Here is a 23,524-nt window from a genome sequence, read left to right as displayed (position 1 = left end):
CAGTGAGACTCTTTAAAAACAGAGTTCAAAATGCAAGAAAAAGTATACCTTTGTATACTTTTGAACTAAAATAGAGTATTTATTCGCCAATTTCTGCAAGTTGGTGACATATGTCCTCCTTAATTGGTACACTTACCCTAGCCGCTGTTATAAAATAGCCAATTACTTTTTTAAACGGTTTCATTCGACTTGACCTATTTGTATGTCTGCAGAATTGTCCCAGGTTAATAAAAATTTGACCCCGTTACTTTTGACTAATTGATCTGAAATTTGGAGCACACCTTTATCTCTGCTGTCATTATAATACTGTGTATTTCATTATATTGAAAAATACAATTTGGCCACCGCTGAAAAATGGCTGATTTCAAATTAGTTTAAAAAAATATTAATTGGGATATGTGTATCAAATGAATGGATTTGACTTGGAGAACAAACTACATTATGAATAACATCAATTCAGAAAGCTCACCGACACAAAAAGGTCGGCTATATAGTTTTTGCAATCTCATCTTTATAGGTATCAAATGAAATGATTTGATTAAGAGAATACAGTACATCATGAAAACATTCCAAAAAAAAAGGCAAGAATCAAACATTTTTAAAGAAATTTTGGAATGTTTTTATTGTAGAGAAATATATTAATACGAGGGTCACTATTTATATTTCGGGAATTGGCAACACTGATGTCATGTGAGTCCATCTGACGGTTCCATCGTAAAGTTTGACATTTTTGACGATATACGTACTCAGAACATTTTGTCATACGGACGCTATTTGTTTATTTTATATTTAGTTGAAAGTTTGGTCTCGGAAAAAAATGGAACTGAATCGTGAACATTTTCGTGCGATGATTTTTTACGACTTTCGACGTGGATTATCACAACAAGAGTGCGCCAATCAACTTAATTTAACTTTTGGCGATGAAGCTCCATCAAAAACCACTGTGTATCGCTGGTATAGTGAATTAAATCGTGGTCGTAGTTCGCTGTCCGACGAGTTTCGTGAAGGTCGTCCAAAATCGACTGTAGTGCCAGAAAACACCGATGCTGTGCACGAAATGATTAAGCAAGATCGTCATGTAACCTATTGTGAAATTGAGGCATCCCTAAGCATTAGTTCCACCAGCATATATGCGATTTTACATGAACACTTAGTTGTGCGAAAATTATGTTCACGTTGAATCCCACATAATTTGACAATCGCTCAAAAAAAAAAGGCTCGTGTCGATTGGAATAAATGCTTTGAAAATTGGTTTAAGCGCAAAAGTGTATCGATCATCGTGGCGAGTACTTTGAAAAACAATAAAAATATATTCGCAGCATAACTATTTGTTTTTGTTCCTATTCCCGAAATATAAATAGTGACCCTCGTAATACAGATAATGTACTAAAAGCTAAAAACTAATTAGGCAAGTCTCAGTTATAATATATAGATGATGAGACTAAAATAAAATCGTGGGGCACGTTGGATTTACGTTATCCATGGTTAATACTTTTATCATATGCCACGGTTGATGAGCTCAAAGCCGCAGTTTCGGAGACATGGGAAAATGTAAAGAAATCCGTTCAGCAGAAGTTGATAAATGCCATAATGAATGTATGCCAAAACGAATTTTCCAGGTTATTTACCGAAATAGCAAGGTTACCAATTATCGACATGTAAATCTGCCGATTGTTTTTCTTTTTTTGATAAAACTTAAATAAACGTAAATGAACAAAGTCAGAGTTATAAAATCGTTTGTTCCTTTGACGGAAAACATTTAACAGCGCATGGGAAAAAAGTAACAAGTTCATTTTTCGTGTAAAATGCACTTGAAAAATACCTAATAACCTGGATTGAGACGAAAGGTAATTTTCGATGACTTTTCGGCACATATGGGGCGGTATCTCGGTCATAACTTCACGAATGTTGTCTTTCAAATGTTCAAGAGTTTGCGGAGAGTTGGCATAGAAACGGTCTTTCGCATAACCCCACAAAAGAAAGTCTAGCGGGTTCAAATCGCATGATTTGAACCCGCTAATTGGCATCAACGAAACGCGGAATTATGCGTCCCTCAAATTTCGTTCGCAATATGGCAATGTTCGGTCGTGTTTCGTGGCACGAGGCGCCGTCCTGCTGAAACCACATGTCATCCGTATCCATATCTTCAATTTGTGGCAAAAAAAATCGGTTAACACTCCACCAGACCATAATGCGCACCAAACAGTGACTTTTGGCGGATGCAATGTCCTCTAAACAACCACGTGTTGATTTTCTGAGCCCCATATACGGAAATTTTGGGTGTTCACATAGCAACCGAGCTCGAAATGTGCCTCATCGCTGAAGAAAATTTGATGCGAAAATTCAGCATTTTGCTGCTGTTGTTCGTTCACCCAATCGACGTATGCCCGACGTATTCCATGGTCACCACGCTCTAATTTTTGTACCAGTTGGACTTTACATGGATGTAGGTGCAAGTCGAAATGCAAAATTCGCCACAATGATGTGTTTGACAAGCCCAATTGCTGAGTACGCCGTGGAATCGAAACAAACAGTAGGCCGTCCATGACGACCAAAATCCGTCCGTAATGCTCGAAAAACATTTGCCGGTTTTTCATCATTTTTATAGTATAATTTAACAAAATTAACACGTTGTGCCATGCTAAACGGATCCATATTGTGAAAAGGCAGACATTCAACTAACGATATGACGCTTTGGTTGACAGCTATGTCAAACGGTTGTCAGCGCAGGGCTGTATACTTTCGGAAGCCCGAAATGGAAATCCCTGGATATCAAAGTTTAAAAAAACACAACCTAAACCCGTGAATCTTCCCACCTTTCATTTTTCATCTCGCAGCACAGCATTCACTGTTGAAGTCACCTATTGATAAATAACGCACCTAATATTGTATTGTATGCAGGGTTGCCAACTATTATTTTGAAAAATCAGGGAGAATGAAAATAAAAATCAGGAGGAATCAGGATAGCTTATATTGTGTTGTCCGGAAAGTTCGAACCGAATTTTGACAACACAATCGCATCATTTTTACAGGCAGATTACATTTATTCAAGTTTCTGAGCATAGTTTTGTTTCACGACCTTTCGCCATCTTTTACACAGCCTAAAATTGTTATCCTCCCAGAATATGTTGACGTTCTCGTCGAAAACTGTTTTATATTTAAATGAAAGATATTTTCTATGCTCCTTCGACATTATGTTCGTGTGCTAGAGATAATTGCACAGGGACCCTATCCTATGATAATATGAAGGTGCAATATCGAGTTAGTTTAACTAGTGGCATATCATATTCCAGCCAGACTTCAAATTAAATTGTCGTGTTGTCAAAGAGACACGAAGTTTGGCATCGCTCTGATGGAACACGACGACTATCACATTGACTAATCTTGGAAGTTCCTTTAGTTTGTTGCGAGCAGTAGTTGTGGGAATTCATCGACTGTTTGATTAGTAGAAGCTTTGATTAGTAATGGAGCTTCGAGAATAATGAATAAGTTCAGCTTCGAGATCGATTTCGAAAGAGTATGCCAATGATGATGAGTTTTCATGGAATATCAAGAAACGTATAGACAAAGTTTTAAAGTAATAATTGGGACTACGTGTTGTAAGTATTCAAAAAAAAAACAACAAGTAATTATTTTCATTCAAAATATAACGATTTGAAACTGCCTTTGGGCGTGCTTATCTGATAGAGTATCTTTCTTTCACGCTAACTTCAAGCTTTAATAAATGTCGACAGGGTATCTTGAATAAAGCGAATCGTATAATAAACATAAAATGACTAAACATTATACAAGTGCGGACTGGAGAGCTTTTTTATGTAGGCTATTATGAAAATTCTCATCACCAACCAGGAAAACATCGTACATTTATTACGGATAATTTTCATTCAAATTAAATTAAAAAGTACCTTCTAAACTCGAGTCCACCGCGAGTAATCGATTTTCCACCTTACTAACCATAGAACTAAGAAAATTGTTTATATATAGTTTTAAAAATATATTTAAGAATTCGACTCCTTCAAACTCATTTAACTGAGCCTGTGAAAATAAACGAATTTAATAAAAAAAAGTAAAGAATACAAAATCAGGATAAATCAGGGAAAATTGAATGTTTGTCAGGATATCAGGAAACGTGTCAAAAAGTCAGGGAAATCCTGAAAAATCAGGAAGGTTGGCATCTCTGATTGTATGTATTGTATGTAAGTCTCAAACGACACTGTATAATCCATCCGAATTGAATTGGTGTTGAATCAATACTCCTTGAAGTACTAAATTGTCGTATCATATGCTTACTGAGTAAGATATTGAGGGTGATCTTAACAGAGTTTAGTGTTTTTTTTATGAAAATTCTATGAAAAATCCAATTTATGATTAATTTTTACTCACCATATCGTCTGTTTTCAAATCGTTGACACAACAAAGCCTAGAAAATGTTCACATCGGGAAACCTGCAAACAAAAGAGAACAGAACGGAATATCAATATTAAAAATAGAATAGCGCACCTATCTCCGCACAGATTAGGTTAAGTTGAGTACACTTTCTGCTATCGGCTGAGAGGAATTATTAAGTGATTCATTTTGTGCCGAGAAGTAATCGAATATAAGGGCTTTATAGAATATTCACCATGAAACAATTCAATTTTGCATAGCGAAGAACCAATGAAGTATCCGGTCCGTGCCGTGACTGTCACAACGGGCAACAGTCTCGTGGCCTTGTTTTTCTGCACCAACAAATTAATTTCCGGTGGGACAACTCGTGACCCCTTCCGCCCTACACCCCCTCATAACTTTCCGTCTACAACGGCGCGAGCGGAAAATGCCGCTAGTTGGATTAGTTGGGAGCCTGTTAGGGCGCAATTTCCTTCAATCTAAAATGCATTTGTCAATCATCGCGCCCCCGAAACGGTCCTGGTCCCGAATTGAGTGGGTATAAATGATAATGGAACCATACTGTGGAGCTTTTTTTACCGTTCAGCAAAGTGGTTTTTACGAGGTTCCATATTCGGTGGGAAAATTCAATTATGAACGGGTTATTGATAAAAATTGCGATGCTTCGATTTTAATTGATAACTAAAAAAAGGTGCGCCGAAGCTCGCACGTTCGCCATCGGATCGAACGATGAAGCTCACATGTATGGGCTCTAGATGAGAAATAAAGTGAAATTCTGTAAGACGCAAGCTTTGATAATGAATTCATGAATGAGAGGCGACGGAATTCCACTGCCGACGAGCGTTCAACGATAGACAAAGCGTATTTCCCGTATATGCGAACGCTCGCGGGAGGAATATCATTATCGTTATCCCTGCTATTTATGCCGAATCGGGTTGAAAACTTTTTAATCAAAGTTAATGAAGATTTGCTTGAGAAGATTCCAAGTGGGAACGGCTCCGTCGGCTTCGGAATGTCAATCACTCTGAGGCGACAGAATCTAAGGGTAAATTAAAATTTAAAATCATGGGATCACGCAGGCATCCTTATGCCTTGTTCCGTCTGTCCGGAAAAGAAGGATACAGTGCAATAACAGTTACTCTCATCACATACCGTCAGCAGAACTGGCTTCTCAATCACCCATGTCAGATTACGGTGACCGTAGTAAATCTTTCTTGCTATTGTTGGCGCTCTCGAAGCTAGTAAATTGAGGATTATCGTATATCATTCTCGCACACACCCATCGGAATGATCCTCTTTCATCCCACGCCCTTTTCTTCACCAGGTGAGAACAGTGAACCATTGCTAGAACCACAGCCGAGGAGAAAGTTTTCCGGCTGAAGAATGGAGTGTGGTTGTGTGTGTGTGTGGCTGAAATGAATTAAAATAATCGACCGTAATTTGCATATTTTATTCGCTGAATACCAATATCACCACCAACATTCTAGGACCGGAATGAGAAGACAAACGCAAATCAAACTGTCATCAATCGAGCGGAATGGGGTATGGTGAGAGTGACCGGGAGGCTGTGCTAAACCAAATCAGGGGTTCAAGTAGAGGGACTTCTTCAAGATTTATGAGTATCGACGCAGATATTCCATTGGCGGAAATGGCTATGGTTCTCGGAGGAGGTTCCATTTTTCAAAATACGGCGAGGAGTAAATGATTCTCAGCTTTTGTTTAGTCTGCGGATATCGAATTATCGGATGCCCTTCCCTTCGTGAATATGGAGTACAATTGCTGGTGGCCGTTTTCTGGGGTCAGTGGAATGGGGGCAACGATGACGAATTGTCGCAAAAGTTGTTGCTGGCTTACTTATCGGAACTGGTTTTAGCCACAAATTAATCTTGAATTTTATCAGTGTTTTATACTTTCGAAATCTTTTGCGAGTAGCACCTGTGGAATGATTCTACTTTCTAGTATAACTAACATTACCCTTTACCGGTTAGTTATGCATTACGGTTATGCTGAGGGAGAAGGTGGGAAGTGTGTACAATACAAACGAAGATGTGTCCAAGACACGACCGCATTGATGACTCTTTAGTACAAAATTTCGGTGGTCCCGGAAAGGGCCGATAGTTAGCTTTGTTTTGTGAAACCAGTTGAAGATGATTGATTGCTAATTCATTGTTGTCCTCGCGAGAACAATACACAAGCTCAACTGCATCATGTTATCTTTGGCAACGTATGTAAACTACAACAATGGAAATACTTGCAAGTGGAATGCTACATGAAATACACCTCTAGAAATAATTCGTACAACGCAATCCAACCAGCACCAAACAAGCATCCTGAGGCTGTATGGGTACACCCGCAGTTTTTTTTTTTTTGCTTTTATGCATGACTATACATGTACTCCACACTGGCATAGCTTAGTTTATCCTCCGGTCCAATGATACATTTAGAAACGAAACAGCAGCTTGTAGTCGATGATGACTACTAAGTACTTCACTTTGTCCTACTAGTCAATGGTACGCCAGTTCTGGGGATGAATGGTGCCGGGAAGGGATGGCTTGTGTTTCGACCTCGCAGACCTTTATCTTCAAGCTGGTCCGGTAGTCTACGAACGCCGATACACCTCCCTGGAATCTCGAACGGTAATCTCTAGGCTTCCGACTATTCGCAATGATGGCACTTTTGTCAGTATGAAGTGCTAGACTACAATCGGTTGGCAGAAGCGGTACATCCGGGGGTGAAGATGGATTATACGATTGGTACCATCATGCTGCCTTGTGGTACACGGGCTGAGATTCGTTTGATTTCCGAAAAGGTATCAGCAAGATGAACTCTGGAAGTCCAGTTGCCGAGATAGTCCCTCAATAGACGAATTTCATGTCAACTCGTCAGATAGCAGTGCAACGTTGTGGGTGTAAATATATTGGTCATTTAAGCAACTTTGTATACTTGAAATATTCAAAAAATAATCAGACTACTTTTTGAAAAGGGCCAAAGTCTTGACCTTAAATTTTTACAAAATTTTCTAACTCAAAAACTATACTGCCGTTCTACGCATAGTTGTCCCATGATACAATATCAGTAACTGAGAAGAACGCATTCAAAGTTTTCTACAACCTAAATTGATTTTTAGCTCATGTTTTGTCATCCCGATTTACGACATTAAATGAGACATAACATAACAGAAAATGTCATGACTCACAAACACTGGTAAGTATTTGTATAATATACATGGTACAGCAATATGAGATTAATACGAGCGAGCGAAACAAAATACAAATAAGCTTTCCTCATACTTTGCCACATACACGGCCCAGACCGAGATAGATATTGTTCTCCTTCATGCGCTCCTTTTTTACTCTTAGAAAACACTTCCCAACTTAATTTTATAATCAGGTGCAATATTATCACGTATTTGCTGAATAACTGCTGAAGCATCATTAGCCATGTGGATAGCGTGATCGTGTAAAATAGTTTTGCATTCCAGCCGGCATTGGTTCGATCCCCATTGACGTCGCATGGCTTTTTTTTTGGCACACTCCCAAATGAAATGAGAAAAGAAAACAGAAAGAGATGTCTGCACGCATACATACAAACCATTTTTAAGTTTTAAAAACAGCTTATTATTTGCGCGTTTGGAGAGTCACACTAAATGGCATCATTTCTGCAAAAGATGAAATGTTTTCTGCCAACGCTAGTTTGGGAGTAGCATATTTGTCTACTAAAAGCATTAAGCATTTCGGTTTAGCTACACTGGGTTTTCTATAAGTAGAAAACTATTGTTTAATGAAATGTGAAAAGATCCCCTCATTTGAATCGATCAATCTTGGTTACGGGCTTTAAAATTCTTGGTGGGACAGTTATGGGACATCAGAACTTGATGTTTTTTGAAACACTGGAAATAAACAATAAGTTTTTTTTATGTTTTTCCGAAAAATTATGTATGAAAACATGATTTTATGAAGAAGGGAGTAATCTTCTTCAATACTTTGCAGAATAGATATCTCATTGTTATTAGGCATTCGCTAACAAGGTGTACACGTGTTCTGTTAAAAAAAATTTTTTTTTTTGAAAATTGGTTCGTTCTTCCAAACCAGAAATGAGTGCATTAGCCCTGATGAAAGCGTGACATAAAATTCTCGTACTTGAACCGATTTATTTTCGATTTGAGTTGATGCATATAATGCGATCTTAATATTATGCTTCCGATATATGTTTTCCTAAGAAACCGAATTCATTTCCTCGAATGTACATCCCCTTGTCTATGCATAAGATGAACTTAGAACCCAATGAGATCAATTCACTACAGCAGCTACAGCTCTTACCCGTTTAAAGGATACAAGATCATATAGGAAACGGTTTTTATTCAGAGCTTCCATTTGATGTATCGAAAGAGAAAAAATGACAGATTTTGAACAACAATGAAAAAATTCTATTCAAATGCAATTACTACACACAATCACAGTCCTATGTCAAGATCCCGTCCGTGCCCTTAGGCCCAGACCCATCACCTTTTTTTAAACGGTTTTATTTAGCTTACCCTGTAATTTGTATGTTTGTATGTTTGTAACATGTTTATCTGTAGCGCTTTACCACATTAGTATAAATATGAACCCCTTCCTGTTGACCGATTGATCTGAAATTTGGAACACACCTTTATCTCTGCAGTCATTATAAAACTGCGTATTTCTTGTTTTGTAAAATTCAAGATGGCGGCCGCTATAAAATGGCGGATTACATATTTTCTCAAAACCCAATCAATATGGGTATCAAATGAAAGGACTTGACTAGTGGAACACAGTTATTTATGAAAAATACAAAACCAAAATGGCCGTCACCACAAAATGGCGGATTGCATATTTTCTCAAAACCCCATCAATATGAGTATCAAATGAAAGGGATTGACTAGTAGAACACAGTTATTTATATCCAAGATGGTTGCCACCACAAAATGGCGGATTACATATTTCCACAAAACAAACCCTATCAAAATAGGTATCAAGTGATGTGGCTTGACCAGTAGATCAAAGCTATTTAGGAGAATTCAAATCCAAGATGGTCGCTGTAACAAAATAGTCAATTACTTTATTAAACGGTTTCATTGAACTTGACCTATTTGTATGTATGTTCGTATGTCTGTGGGATTGTCCCACATTAATTAAAATTTGATCCCGTCCTTTTGATTCTGTGATCTGAGATTTGGAAAAAACTTTTATCTCTGCTGTCATTATAATACTGTATATTCCATTATCTTGAACAATTCAATTTGGCCGCCGGTAAAAAATGGCTGAATGGCTTGGAGAACACACTACATTATGTACAAAATAAATTCAAAAAAGTGTATGTTATTAATCTAGGGCAATTATGAGACTAAAATGAAATCATATTTTTTCCGTATTATTTTTCCACTTTCAATTGAGTAAAAACATCCATCATGAGTGGTTGTTTCTGCCTGCGCGTGAAACCAATAACCTTTCTTTGATTTTCGCAACATTGATACACCCTGCATCACCTGGGCAAGTTTCCGATTTCCCAAATCTAAAAGAAGACAACTCAAATGATTTTTCAAGAATTTAAAAAGCGGCGAAACAATTAAAAGACAGTGGATGTTATACAGTGTGTCATTAAATGCTATTTTATGCTTCCCCTGATTACTTTTTGGTGCAAGAATGCTTAGAACCTTTTTTTTTGGATTGTGGAAAAGAATTTAACGATTCGAAGCTCCAGCCATTCAAATTGATGAAAATTGAGGGTAACTTTTTGGATGGGTTACAAAAAGAGACAGAAAAATGACGTACAATCCTGAAAATTGTAGTCGACGTTCCCAACTAGCAACTCGTTTTTGGCCAATTGCCTGACTCATTTTTCTAAATGCGCTTGATCAGATGTACAAATAAACATGATAGAGTAATATTTGGCTTGATTTACTTCTTGCAAGATCCACTAGCTAATGTTTTTTCAATTCTTTACCCAGGCAATCAGTTTCTTGGATTTGTCCGAAGGCATGTGTCGGGTCAGGGAATGTTTTATAGATACACGACGGAGGAACCTGGTTCAGGATTAGCTAATGATATTCTGCAAAAGCTGAAAAAAGATGGATTAAATATAGCTGACTGTCTAGGGCAGAATAGTGCCAATCTAGGTCATGCGGAGTCAATCAAATTTATTTTTCAAGTACATTTTGATTGAAAAAAAATTCTTGCACCCCCATGCTGTCTTTTTTTCCTATGCTGTCAAATGTTTAAACGTTTAAACTGTCTTTTAAAGGAAGCAAACGTTTTCGTGACTCGGGCTTTGTTTATTTATCTTTTTGACTGAACCAGATTTCATCATTCAAGCAAAATTATCTTTCTGCAGAAATATTTGTGTCGTTATATTCCTGCTACACGCAACTGAGAGACCAAGGTTTCGAAAATTCAGGAAACGTTTATTCGAAATATTCTAATTTTTGCCGGTTTCAATAGTTTCTAGTTTAAAGATGTTTAGAAGTCAATTATACTGAAATTTCAGTATCTGCCGAAATGTCAGTTGGGTCCCTATGTTTGAACCGCCTTTATTTTTGCCTTTAATAACAATACTTTCTATTGTTGAATAAAAGTAACACTTTTTTCCCTCCTGATTGTTAGATCTCTTTTGACATTTCCATTTGATTCTTTTTGATAATCTATGTGATTATACCTACATGACCAAAGTGCTACATGACCCAGGTCACTTCAAGCGATATAATATTGCTGTACGGATTTTTAAACACGTTTTTCTCGAAACCATGTTTTTCCAGCTGGAGGTATCGATATCTCAGTATCTAATGGACTAACATCTATGAAGCTGGCTAATTTCGGAGGGAAATTTTTTCAGAAGTTTATAAGAAGGTGGTGGAAGACGCAGATGAAGGACCTCTTTCCTGACCTGAACTCTTGGACGCCTTTAATCATCTTCAACATCATCCAATGATATTTTTATCCTTCTAAATATGAATGAACTGCTCAAAGTGATAATTACTGTGAAAGCCATTGGTGGTAAGTGATGTGGTTAGGAGTTTTTCAATTTTCTCTTTGCATCATAGCCATGGATAACAGCTACAGGTCGGACTCGATTATCCGAGTATTTTATTTTTGATTATTGAAAATTTTGAATAATTTGTATAATAATTCCATATTGAATAGCTAATATGGGTATCAAATGAAAGGGCCTGACTAGTAGAATACAATTATTTATGAAAAATGCAGATCTAAGATGGCGGCGACTACAAAAATAGTGGCAATAGCGATAAACAATTCCTGGTGAAAATTCAAGCAAAATCCAAAATGGCCCCCATCATAAAATGGCGCCATATTTTTATTCAAAGCCCCATCAATATGGGTATCAAATGAAAGTGCTCGAAATTTGGAACATACTTTTAATTCTACTGTCATTATGAAACCGCGTATTCCATGATCTTGAAAAATTCAATTTGACCGCCGCAAAAAAGGGCTGAATGACTTGGAAAACACACTACACTATGAACAACATAAATTCGAAAAGGTCGCCGCCATAAAATAGTCGATTATGTATTTTTTGTAATCTCCTCAATATTGGTATCAATTTTTATTTATTTATTTATAACGATACTACATCCCATTGAGAGATTAGATCTTCTTCACAAATTTTCGCCAATAATCTCGATCCATGGCTGCAGTTCTCCAACTCCCGGCTGCACCGATTCTTGCGAAGTCCTGCTCCACCTGGTCCAACCACCTCGCTCGCTGGGCTCCTCTCCTTCTTGTTCCTACCGGATTCGATGCGAACACCATCTTTGCAGGGCTGCTGTCCGGCAATCTTGCAACATGCCCTGCCCATCGCATCCGTCCAGCCTTGGCGACTTTCTGAATGCTGGGCCGTAGAGTTGCGCCAGTTCGTGGTTCATTCTCCTTCTCCATACTCCGCTTTCCTGTACACCACCGTATATTGTTCTGAGCACTCGGCGTTCGAAAACTCCAAGCGCTTGTGAGTCCTCTTCAAGCATCGTCCATGCTTCGTGCCCATAGAGAACAACCGGTCGAATTAGGGATTTGTACATGGTACACTTCGTACGGGGTCGGAGTTTGTTGGACCTCAAGGATTTGCGGAGCCCATAGTAGGCTCGACTTCCATTGACAATGCGTCTTCGAATTTCACGGCTGTTGTTGTTGTCAGTTGTTATCAACGAGCCAAGGTAGACAAATTCCTCTACCACCTCGAGCTCGTCGCCGTCGATCACAACACTACTACCAAGAAGAACTCTGTTACGATCAGTCCCTCCTGCTAGCATGTATTTAGTCTTAGACGCATTGATCCCAAGCCCAATCAGTATTGGTATCAAATGAAGTGATTTGACTAATAGAATACAGTACATCATCAAAATATACCGAAGAAAGTTAGGTATGAAACAAAAATTGAAAAAATATAGATTTTTAAAATGGTTTTAATGTAGAGAAGTATACTAATGATACAGATAATTCACTAAAAACTAGAAAATAAAATAAGCAAAAAAAATGTTTAAGTTAAACGATTTAATGTACTAACAGCTCGAAAATAATTTAGCAAGTAGCAGTTAGTAGTTACCACATCCGTTTCTTCATTGATCAAGGGCAATGATGAGACTAAAATAAAATCGTGGGGTATATGATGAAACAACTAACTGTGGATAATGGAAATCCAACGTTTATTTCTTATCTAATTTTCTTCGGAATATTTTCATGATGTACTGTATTCTATTAGTCAAATTATTTCATTTGATATTGAGGGAATAGCAAAAAATACATAGTCGACCATTTAGTGGCGGCGACCTTATTATGTGCCGTGTTCTCCATGTCAAGTAATTCAGCCATTTTTTAGCGATGGCCAAATTGAATTTTTCAAGATCATGGAATACGTAGTTTTATAATGACAGTAGAATTAAAGGTGTCTTCCAAATTTCAGATCAATCAGTCAATAGGAACGGGTTCAATTATCTATTCATGTGGGACAACCCTACGAACATTCAAACATACATACAAACAGGTCAAGCTGAATGAAACCATTTGAAAATTAATTAGTTGTTTGGGGACTGCAGCCATCTTGGAATTGAATTTTTTTAATCTGCTATGTTCTACTAGTCGAGAACTTCCTTTTGATACCCATATTGATGGGGTTTTGGGAACATATGTAATCCACCATTTTGTGGTGGCAGCCATCTTGGATTTACATTTTTCATGAATAACTGTGTCAAGCCCTTTCATTTGATACCCATATTGAAACGGTTCTGAGAAAATGTGAAATCCGCTATTTTGTAGCGGCCGCCATCTTGGATTTACATTTTTCATAAATAACAGTGTTCTACTGGTCGAGCCTTTTCATTCGATACCCATATTGATGGGGTTTTGAGAACATATGTAATCCGCCATTTTGTAGCGGCCGCCATCTTAGATTTTCAAGACCATGCAATACGCTGTTTTATAATGACATCAGAGATAAAGATGTGTTCCAAATTTCAGATCAATCGGTCAACAGGAAAGGGGTTAAATTTCTATTAATGTGGTACAGCGCTTCATACAAAGTTACAAAGTTACAAAGTTACAAAGTTACAAACATACAAACGGGTCAACCTAGATAAAACCGTTAAAAAAATAAGTGCAAATCATAATTATAATATGTTTACCAACAGAAATTTGTTTTTTTTTTCAAGACTCGATTATCCGGAGTGAAAAAAAACAATACTCCGGATAATCGAGTCCGACCTGTATTACAAACCATCTTCCGTAGGGGCTTTGAACCCTCTGCTCTGGTTCTCAAGTAAACATGAACAAATTTTTGTTAGAAAGTTGTAGCAGTGCCAACATTTCGATGTAAAGGTCTATAGGTCTTATAGTTTTTGAGTCAGAATTTTTTGTAAAAATTTAAGAAAAAAAACATTGGCCCTTAGCTTAATTTTTTTTTTTGGATTTCAAATATGTAAAATTGCTTAAATGACTAATGTGTGTAAAGACAACAATCAAGGGTGTCAACTAATACTCGCAAAGTATGACCGGACTTCGCGACAGCGTCCAGATATCTCCATAAATTTCACCGGATTAAGCGTTGATGCGTTTAAATGGCAAATGGATCGGTTTGTTTTGAAGTAAACGTGATCGATGTCCTGCCCTAGGAGCGGAGTGTAAACCGCCAACCACATGTAATTGGCTCTAATTTGTTTGAATACAATCATCATCATTGCCGTCGTTATCACTGGAGCTCACAAGAAGTCCCATCCCAAGGCAAAATCGCACCGTGAACGGCCGTTCCGACGCCGCAACGACACGAAGAAAGACGGTAGTATAGTGCACAATATCGCGCTTCATAAAAGTGATTCAATTATGAATGTTCTCTTCCTCACCTCAACATACCAAGACCCAGCCAACTTTTTTGATTGCACAACGCGTGATTTTTGACGCGCTGAAGGTTCACCCCGAAGTCGCTCCTCCCCGTCTTGGATCATTATTCAATTTAATTTCGCGCTTCTAATCTAGCATTTGTCCATTCGTTTGCTCCTCCGATGTGCGATGTTTTGATTTGACGTCTGAATCGGTAGCGGGTGGAATTGCATGTACGACGCAAAAAAACAGCTCCTACAAGCTCGCGAGATTGTACGAGAATGAAAGCATAACAGACTAATCACCTACCAACAGAGCGAGAAAAGATATGACGATGATAGTGATGGACAAGCATCCAGCATCCATTGCAATGATATAAATTCTTTATTCTTCAATCGTTATGACGACTACAAGTGCACAACCGGATGTGCACATATTTGTAAGGATGTATCTTCATATGCAGGGATGGATGGACGAATGATGACGGGGATCATCGCCAACATACATTTTGCCCTCATCACTCGCCAATTCAAGCTCAGGTTGTTGAGATATGAAGTGCGAAGAGAGGGGACGACTGTGGACAAACATACGAAACAAGTAAACTAAAACCTATGCAACGTGAGATATTCCGGAAGGAGGGATTTATTTGCTAAGAACTTGTTACGTTTGCTTGCTTGAGTTTTCTTGTTTTTATCTTTTTCACTAACGATTCGGGGCAAGTGTTTCGTTTAGCCTTGCCCGAGTGGAATTTGGGACACAATTTAATTCGCAATTTGTACAGATTGGCACTTTTTTGCGTCTTTAATTAAGCTTTTGTTTGGAGCTAAATTTAGCCTGGCGCAACGAGATTGACATTGGGTAATATGTATTAGGTTGGGGAAAAAGTAATCCATTATTTTCTCGGTAGCTGGCTTTAGTGATCAATATCACGCGTAACATCGATCGTACAATTTCAAGTTTAGGCTCGTTGTAAAGATTCGGTACATTTTACACTAGTTCTTTTATAGATGAGAAAATGCAAACTAGGCCGCTGAAATTGTGAATGGTGCTAATGGTGCTGATACTGTAACAGTAAAATATTGTTACTGTTTTTTAATTTATTTCCATAAAAAAATCGAAATTTTTCATATGTTTTTTAGTGCAATACACTAAACTCAGATCTCTACAGTAAAAAATGGACCGTTCAAAGCTAGTGATTGACCAGAAACGTCTAGAATTGCCAACACAGAGGAGGTGCTGTGTTCCATCAGGACAACGCAAGGCCACACAACTCCGGGAGCTTGATTGGGGTGTTTTAAGGCATCCATCATACAATCCGGACCTGGAACCACGCGATCACCCCCTTTTTTCGCTTTGTAAAACTTCCTGAGTGATAAGAAATTAGGATCATCTCGTAATTATTGATTGTAGTCGTTTTTTATAGTTTACATGTTTTCGGGTCCAAGGCGCTATTTTCTGAGTTTTTTTTACACAACATATCTAAAACCCAGAGAGGCATTTTTTCGTTTTTGATTTATGTTTTTTTCAAGTTAACCGATAGGTTGAAAAAACATTTTTCCAACTTTTATCCAAAAATGGAAATTCTTGGAAAAAAAAACCTAATTTTGAAGTACTGGACCAATTAGATGATTGATATATCAAATTGAGCTAGTCTTCTTTGAAAAAATATTACATTTTTATATTACAAAAAATGGATTTTGTTTTTGAAATAATTTATTGTATCTGTTTTTTTTTATAATTAACATGGTTTCAAAAGCAACGGCACTGTATTATATTTTTTTCTTGAAAGCTGAGGGTTTTTACATTCCAATAGGTTAAAAATTGCTTAGAAAACAGGTTCGTCGGAGAACACGAAATATATCATATGAATAGAGGATATTGCACCATATAATTATTATATCAAATGTACCCGAACGCCCCAATCGATTGATGATTCTAATTGGTTCGAGCAAGGGTATTATTTGCGCTGGGTATCTCCGAGGAGGAAACGGTTCCTACTTCTAGCGTTGATAATTCTGTTCCTGCTCAACGAAGTGGTATGATAATCATTCCATTCGAAAGATATCATGTCTAAGAGTTATATGCTTGCTTCTTATTGACCCGATAAACTTGTTTCAATAGCTAAAAAAAAGTTTTGAAAACAGACTATTCAAAACACACAAATCTGTATATAAGCGGGTGCCCGCTCGGGAATCCATTTAAGGCACGAATGATCTTTGGGTTAAAGTCCCTTGAGAACGAGAACTGAACTGGAATTTCTTTTGGTTATAGTTGTGAGTGTTCTCGCTCGCTCACCAACACTCTATTTCCCGTTTCTATTCTACCGCCGATCTGATCGGAGTCTCTAGTGAAAAACGAACTATCGATGATAAATTGATATTGATAATTGAGCACACACCTCTTGCTGCTTTGTAATTTTCGAGTTTTCGGGGTTAAAAAGTAAATAATTAAATGGGACACATATTCATCATTAAATCGATCCATTTTACTCTCATGTAGTGATAAGAAAAAAATTAAAATGGTCACATTTCTTCTTCATGTTTAAAATACAAACAAATAATCTCCAATTAAGACGTGGCAAAATTGAGTGTACAGTTCAAGTTTTTCTTAAAAAAAAAAATTTGAAATCAGTTCAGAAAAGTTAACAGATAACAAAAATCAATCCCCTAGTATTTGGTATGGCCCCCCTTTGGCATCCAGCACTTCCTAAAAACGCCGAGGCGAGATTTCTGGTCACTGTAGACGGAAGTGCCTCCCAGATCTACGTAATCGTTGTTTGAGTTTCGCTTTGTTCCCTGGATTTTTATTCTTCAGATGGTTCATGATTTCCCACCATAGATACCCAATAGTGTTCAAGTCCGGTGATTGCGGAGGTGTTTTGAGTTGATTGGGACATTATAGAACAGGCATTGCCGAACAATGAGGTCAGTTTTCTTCGGGACATTATTCATTAACACTTCGGGACATTAACACTGCTTGATTTGGTGTGTGTCGACGTTACACACTGACGAAAAAAGGTACGGTTATTCGCAAAGATCTTACTTGAAAGGTTGATTTGTTTGGAAAAAAATAAGGTGTACACTTAATTTTGCAATGGTTAGAATAGAGATTGTGTTAAACTCAGGAATAAACTTTTCGCGAAATTTTCTCGCGCACCTTGTTAGTTAAATGTGTGCGTTATTACAAATCAAAAGAAGAAATTTATTCAAAATATTATGTACAAAACAAATGGAGAGTATCCTCAAGTAAAATGTGTATACTCAATTTTGCGATTGACTGTATGTAATTGCGGTCGTTGAACAAATATAGAATCGTGTTTAAAGGCAGTAAATCTCTATGTGAAGAGATAGATATTGACAATAAGGACATATATCTCGTGAATTGTTGTTACGAGAACAAGAAATAGTTATGTACCATCTTCAATTGCTTCTACAAAGCCAACGATCGATCCTTTCAAGGACCGCCATTCAGTTCACTCTAATTTAAGGTTCTTCCCCGTATCAATTATAATTCAACACTTATACTCATCCACTCACACACTTACAAGAAAAACGTTCAACAAATTCACGAAATATGTATTCATTCATTGCGAATTGATTCAGATGCAGCTTCATGCAATTTTTTTTCTCTATTTAGTGACTTTCAACACATTTCGGCTGGTTCGTCACTTTTACTTCCATTTTTAGAAGAATGTCGGGAGTGAGATCTGAACTCGTGATATCTGCGTGAGAGGTATGGATGTTACCACTACGCCAGATCGATTTCACGATTCATACAAATGATTCCTAACCCAACGGTAGTCTTGCGTTCACCTTGCGGTTATATCACAGGTATAACCCAACTATAGTATTTTTCTTTTGAAGAAAAAGCAGTCGAAGCATATCGTTTGCTTGTAATAACGTTGTTTCGAGAGCCCCAAGCGGAACAAATCATAGCTTTCAGTTGTAGAATTGGCTCATTAACTGCAAGGCCGAATAATTTCGGCCGAAAGACGAGGCTCTGTGTATGGTGGGACCAGGATGTACCATAAATTACTAAAACCGGGTGAAACGGGGAATACAGAACGCTACCGACAACCGTATTGGGCCCGACGATATGATAAAGTGATATTACAGCATAACAACACACCAGCACACTCTGCTTTTTAAAATGAACGCTCAGTTTCAACACATGGTGTTGGCTGAAAATTGAGAAGAACAAGATCTTTGTAGAGATTAAGAAAGCATTTAGAAAGCCCATTATGTACGCCGGATGACTGTCGAATCGTATATATATATATATATCGTGTCACGATGTTCGTGGTCGAACTCTTCCGAAACGGCTCGACTGATTTTTATGAAATTATACTCTAAAAACATGGTAGAATATGGTCGTAAACTATATATGATACCGCTAGGATACCGATTACAGTATATTTCATACCGATTTGGGTGGTCCTATGCATTTTTTCTGAATAATTTTGTTTTCGTTTTTTTTTTGCATAACTTCTTCTTCTTGAATGGTACTGGCGTTCCTAGAAGAACTTCGTCGTCTCAACGAAGTATTATATGCATCATTTTTATTAGTACCTAGCTGAGATTTCTACGCCAAATAACACGCCTTGAATGCTTCTGAGTGGCAAGCTCTAGAATACGCGTGATCACAGTGCAAAACAGTGGAAATTTCATTGGCGAAAAATTCCCCTGACCAGAACGGGAATCGAACTATGAAGAGTACGCTCCATAGATTCTTATGTGTGTCGTTTGATGAATTGACGCAGTCAGGACAACGTCATTCTACGATGTCTTGATCTGTGCCAATAATCCATGGTCAACATATACGCAAAGGTAGAGAGCGAATAACTGCGTTTCCTATGAAACAATCAACAAAATACATTCACTTGCAAGACGCTATCATGAGCAACACGGACACAGCCTTTGTTCAAACGATAGGACGTGTTCAAACAAAAGAAATGATGTCTTCAATGAGCTCCATTACAAAATTACCATTCAACATTTTGCTGGATGTATTCGGTTGAGCTTGAGCTTGGGTAGACTGTACAATTCGTAGTTGCTCTCCGTGATTGACCTGAACCAACCAAACTGCACAAAGAACACACAGAATGACGCTTGGGACTAGCAAATCATTCTCGTTGTGCAGTTCTCGGTGTTTCGAGCTTTAAATGGTCAATAACGACGCCGGCCACGTCCTTACAGTCACCAGGGGAAGGGAAGGAATGTTAGTATGATATTCGCCGCCCGAAGGCCAGAAGGGTCGCCTCTATAGCGTGGTTCCCTAGCGTTTATCATGGAAGGGATAGTTGTTAGTGGGAATGGTTGAGAAAAATCAGGATTCACTGCGGTAAGTGATGTGATTCTGTAAACGCTAACTCTAAACTGCTCGACGAAACAAAATCTCAAAAATCGAAGATATTTAAGGTAATACACTGCCGGACGTACGACTCTATACTTTCTAGAATATTGTAACGATGAATATGATACGATTATATATGATTTCGACACCCGACAACGAAGGTTATCTATGAGAAACCTGAGAAGGTCACCAAGAAACCCCTCTACAGTAAGAAGGATCTACAATACATATCTCTATTATTTATCGCAAGTAATTTGTATCTAAATTCCAATTGCTATGACGGATTGCAGAAAGCTGAAAGGGTAACCGGAAAAAATCTTTATATTCTATTATTTATCGTACGTACTATTCGTCGAAATTACTCTCCGCGTTATCTTTTGGAATGATGAAAGAATGAAAGAATTCTAAAGCCAAAGAATAAAAGAATTGAAAGAAGAATTGAATAATCAATGAATTAAAGAATTGAAGAATTAAAGAATGAATACAAATATAAAATGGAGCTTGAGCTTGGGTAGACTGTACTCTTCGTAGCTGCTCTCCGTGATTGACCTGAACCAGTGAAATTGCACAAAGAACACACTGAATGATGTTTGGGAGTAGTAAATCATTCTCATTGTGCAAGTTTCGGTGATTCGAGCTTTAAAAAGTCAATAACGACGCTAGCCACGTCCTTACAGTCACCAGGGGAAGCGAAGGATTGTTAGTACGATAATCGCCGCCCGAAGGCCAGAAGGATCGCCTCTATAGCTTGGTTCCCTAGCGATTATCATGGGAGGGATAGTTCTTAGTGGGCAGAGGTATGAATCAGGATTCACTGATGTAAGTGATGTGATATTAGAGACGTTCTAGAAACAATCGTCAATATGTTCCGTCATTCATTGCGCGTGTACTTTATTGCGCGACGGTGAAGAATTATCTTTGAGAAACCTGAGAAGGTAACCAAGAGAACTCCTCTAGAAACAATCGTCCCGGCGGAATACTTCGTTACTCCGGGCGTATCCTGTATCAAGTTTCAATTGCGACGGCGGAGATTTAACAGTGAGAAACCTGATAAGGTAACCAACTGAACCCTTTTAGAGTCGGTCGACCCGGCGATAGGTTCTGTTATTGATTGATAAATACAATATTTAAACAATGAAATAATCAAATAATTAAAGAATTGGAGAAAACTACCAGAGCTGTAAATAACTAGTGACAGATATCTCACACTCATAATTCTATCTGTAAACACAATCCAGATATTCGAATTATTGAACTTGGAGGCAAAAATTTAAAATAATTAGTGACGTAGAGCGCAACAAACGTAACCACACATCACGGTCATGCAAGATCTAAAAGGAGCCCTACACGTCACCATACAACATGCAGTGAATGACGGAACGTCGGAATGGAAAGAAGCACACACACAAACTAAAATTAATGAGAGTACAAAACAGTCTTAATAGACTTCACTCTTTAACGCATGCATGCGCTCAGTACAGGGCTCTTGCTACACATACATGCAGAGCATGTGTTGGGCACACATTCGCTTGTTTACATTCGTAGTGTCTATGCAGCAGAAGCGGATTTTTATCAATCGGCGTTCTTGTAGATGATTTAAATAGAGTTACGGTCATTCTAATAGTGCATAGAGCTAACATGAACTTTGTGAAACAGTTAGGCAAGCTATTTTATGAACAAGAGTTTTTGTGTAACGCATATTATTTAGTTTACTAGCACCTATTTCGCGATGTTCATTGAGCGACTCTCCCATTAGATTGGAATCGAAAAATTGGCAGAAAAAGGATTATCAACATTTTCGCACCTAGATCAAAGTCACAGAGTCTCGAGCTCACGTTTGAATGCTTCCTTGTATTTCCATGAATTGGTCAATCGATGGATTTTTTCCGTTTCCGATAAATTTTCTTATAAACGTATTTAGCTTCTCCGCAGAGCATTCGGGTACTCGGAAATCATATCTGAGAGTTGGTTGATATTTCAGGCTGAAAATGTCCTTAATTTCAACATAATCAACTGCTTTTTTGGCGGAACTAGCCGCCGATTAAGGATATCTGCACACGAATATTCATTATAGTTTATTCTTTCACGAGACCAGCAAAAAGCTTAAAACCTAAATGGGAGCACACTTCACCTAATCCGGCTATACAATCGCAATGTGCAGTTTGCACTATTTCTGTGAAAATTTTTGAATAATCAATCTGCTTCCATTGATATGAATCATGGCCAAAACAGAAATTTCTATTTTTCCCCGTGTGTATGGCTTTGACGCTAAAAGTAAATATTTTTATGTGAAGAAACATATATTCGCATGTTATTCATATAGATTAGCGCGTAATCTTTATAACTATTTCGCTAAAATAATTATTTAAACAAAGCTCAATCTTGTCGCTCCATATAATTCCTATGGAGCGATCACTTTTGCCTGCCCAACAGATCACTAATACATATGCACGCTGCAAGCGCCCTACAAAGGCAAACGGAAATACAAACACATATACATATGGCACTTATCTTTCAAAACACGTTCTGTCTCTGTTTACTTGACAGCGTTGTAAGACATCACCAATGCATGTGATATGCTGTCTCTTCCTCCGGGATAGCAACACACCAACGAATTAGCATACGTAAAACCACTACCACTACTTGTAGGTAATCGCTAGGAGAGAACCACTGCACCACACTGAACTTAAGAGAGTTGCGTTTCTCTCATTTCACTTTTCTACTACATATACACACACATGAATCGAGGAAGATAGAGCGGGCGAGAGAGAGTCCCAGTGTACACGTTCGTACATGCTTATAAAACTCGAATAACCGAGCACACAATTCGGAAATAATTATCACCGTGTGCTAGAATCTAATCCATCACATTCAAAGCACACTAATTTAACCGGAATCCTTGATCTCCTAAGCTGTACATTTAGTACCATTAGGAGCATCATCCACCCTCATCCTCAAAAGTTCACCAGCAACCACCATAACCGAAACAAACGATCTAGCACAAACGCCATTTGTATCCCCAACCCATGCACAAGCCGAACCACCCCAATCACACATTCCAAAATTCAATAATTCCTAAATTAATATGAAACCGTTTATAACCGACACAATTGCAAAATGTCGCCGAAATTATTTCGGAATGTTTTAGAAACATCACTTTTTCACTACACGGACGCTTTGTAGCCATAGTCATGGAAAAGAACACGAAATAAAATTGAGCAGGGTAAGAACGAAAAAATGCGTCTACACTCGACGACTGCTCGCGCGAGACCCCTCATGTTGCTGGATGTATTCGGTTGAATGACAAAAGTAAAAATTACCTTATACGCACATTTTTAGTTTTTAGGATAGAGTAATTTCCTCTGAAATCCCATATCCATCTACTGATCAACTGTTCTCCTGTATTCTGAATCCGATCGAATCAGAATTTCCTGTACGGATCGCAA

At 37.9% G+C, this 23,524-nt stretch overlaps 1 protein-coding gene across 10 annotated transcripts in view; it reads right to left on the bottom strand.

Annotated features, from left to right (window-relative positions):
* LOC129777193 (cubilin) overlaps positions 1 to 23,524 on the bottom strand; it is a 305,807-nt gene that overhangs the window by 242,904 nt on the left and 39,379 nt on the right. For all 10 annotated transcript variants that reach the window (XM_055783331.1, XM_055783382.1, XM_055783374.1 and 7 more), the window contains exon 3: positions 4,384 to 4,445. The gene's annotated coding sequence lies outside the window, so the exon portion shown is untranslated. The remainder of the gene's footprint in view (positions 1 to 4,383; positions 4,446 to 23,524) is intronic.

Source organism: Toxorhynchites rutilus, chromosome 1, assembly GCF_029784135.1.
Source record: "Toxorhynchites rutilus septentrionalis strain SRP chromosome 1, ASM2978413v1, whole genome shotgun sequence".
In the NCBI taxonomy this organism is placed as follows: Eukaryota; Metazoa; Arthropoda; class Insecta; order Diptera; family Culicidae; genus Toxorhynchites; species Toxorhynchites rutilus.
Note: the sequence above shows the minus strand (reverse complement) of the source record. Positions and strands in the feature narration are given on the sequence as shown.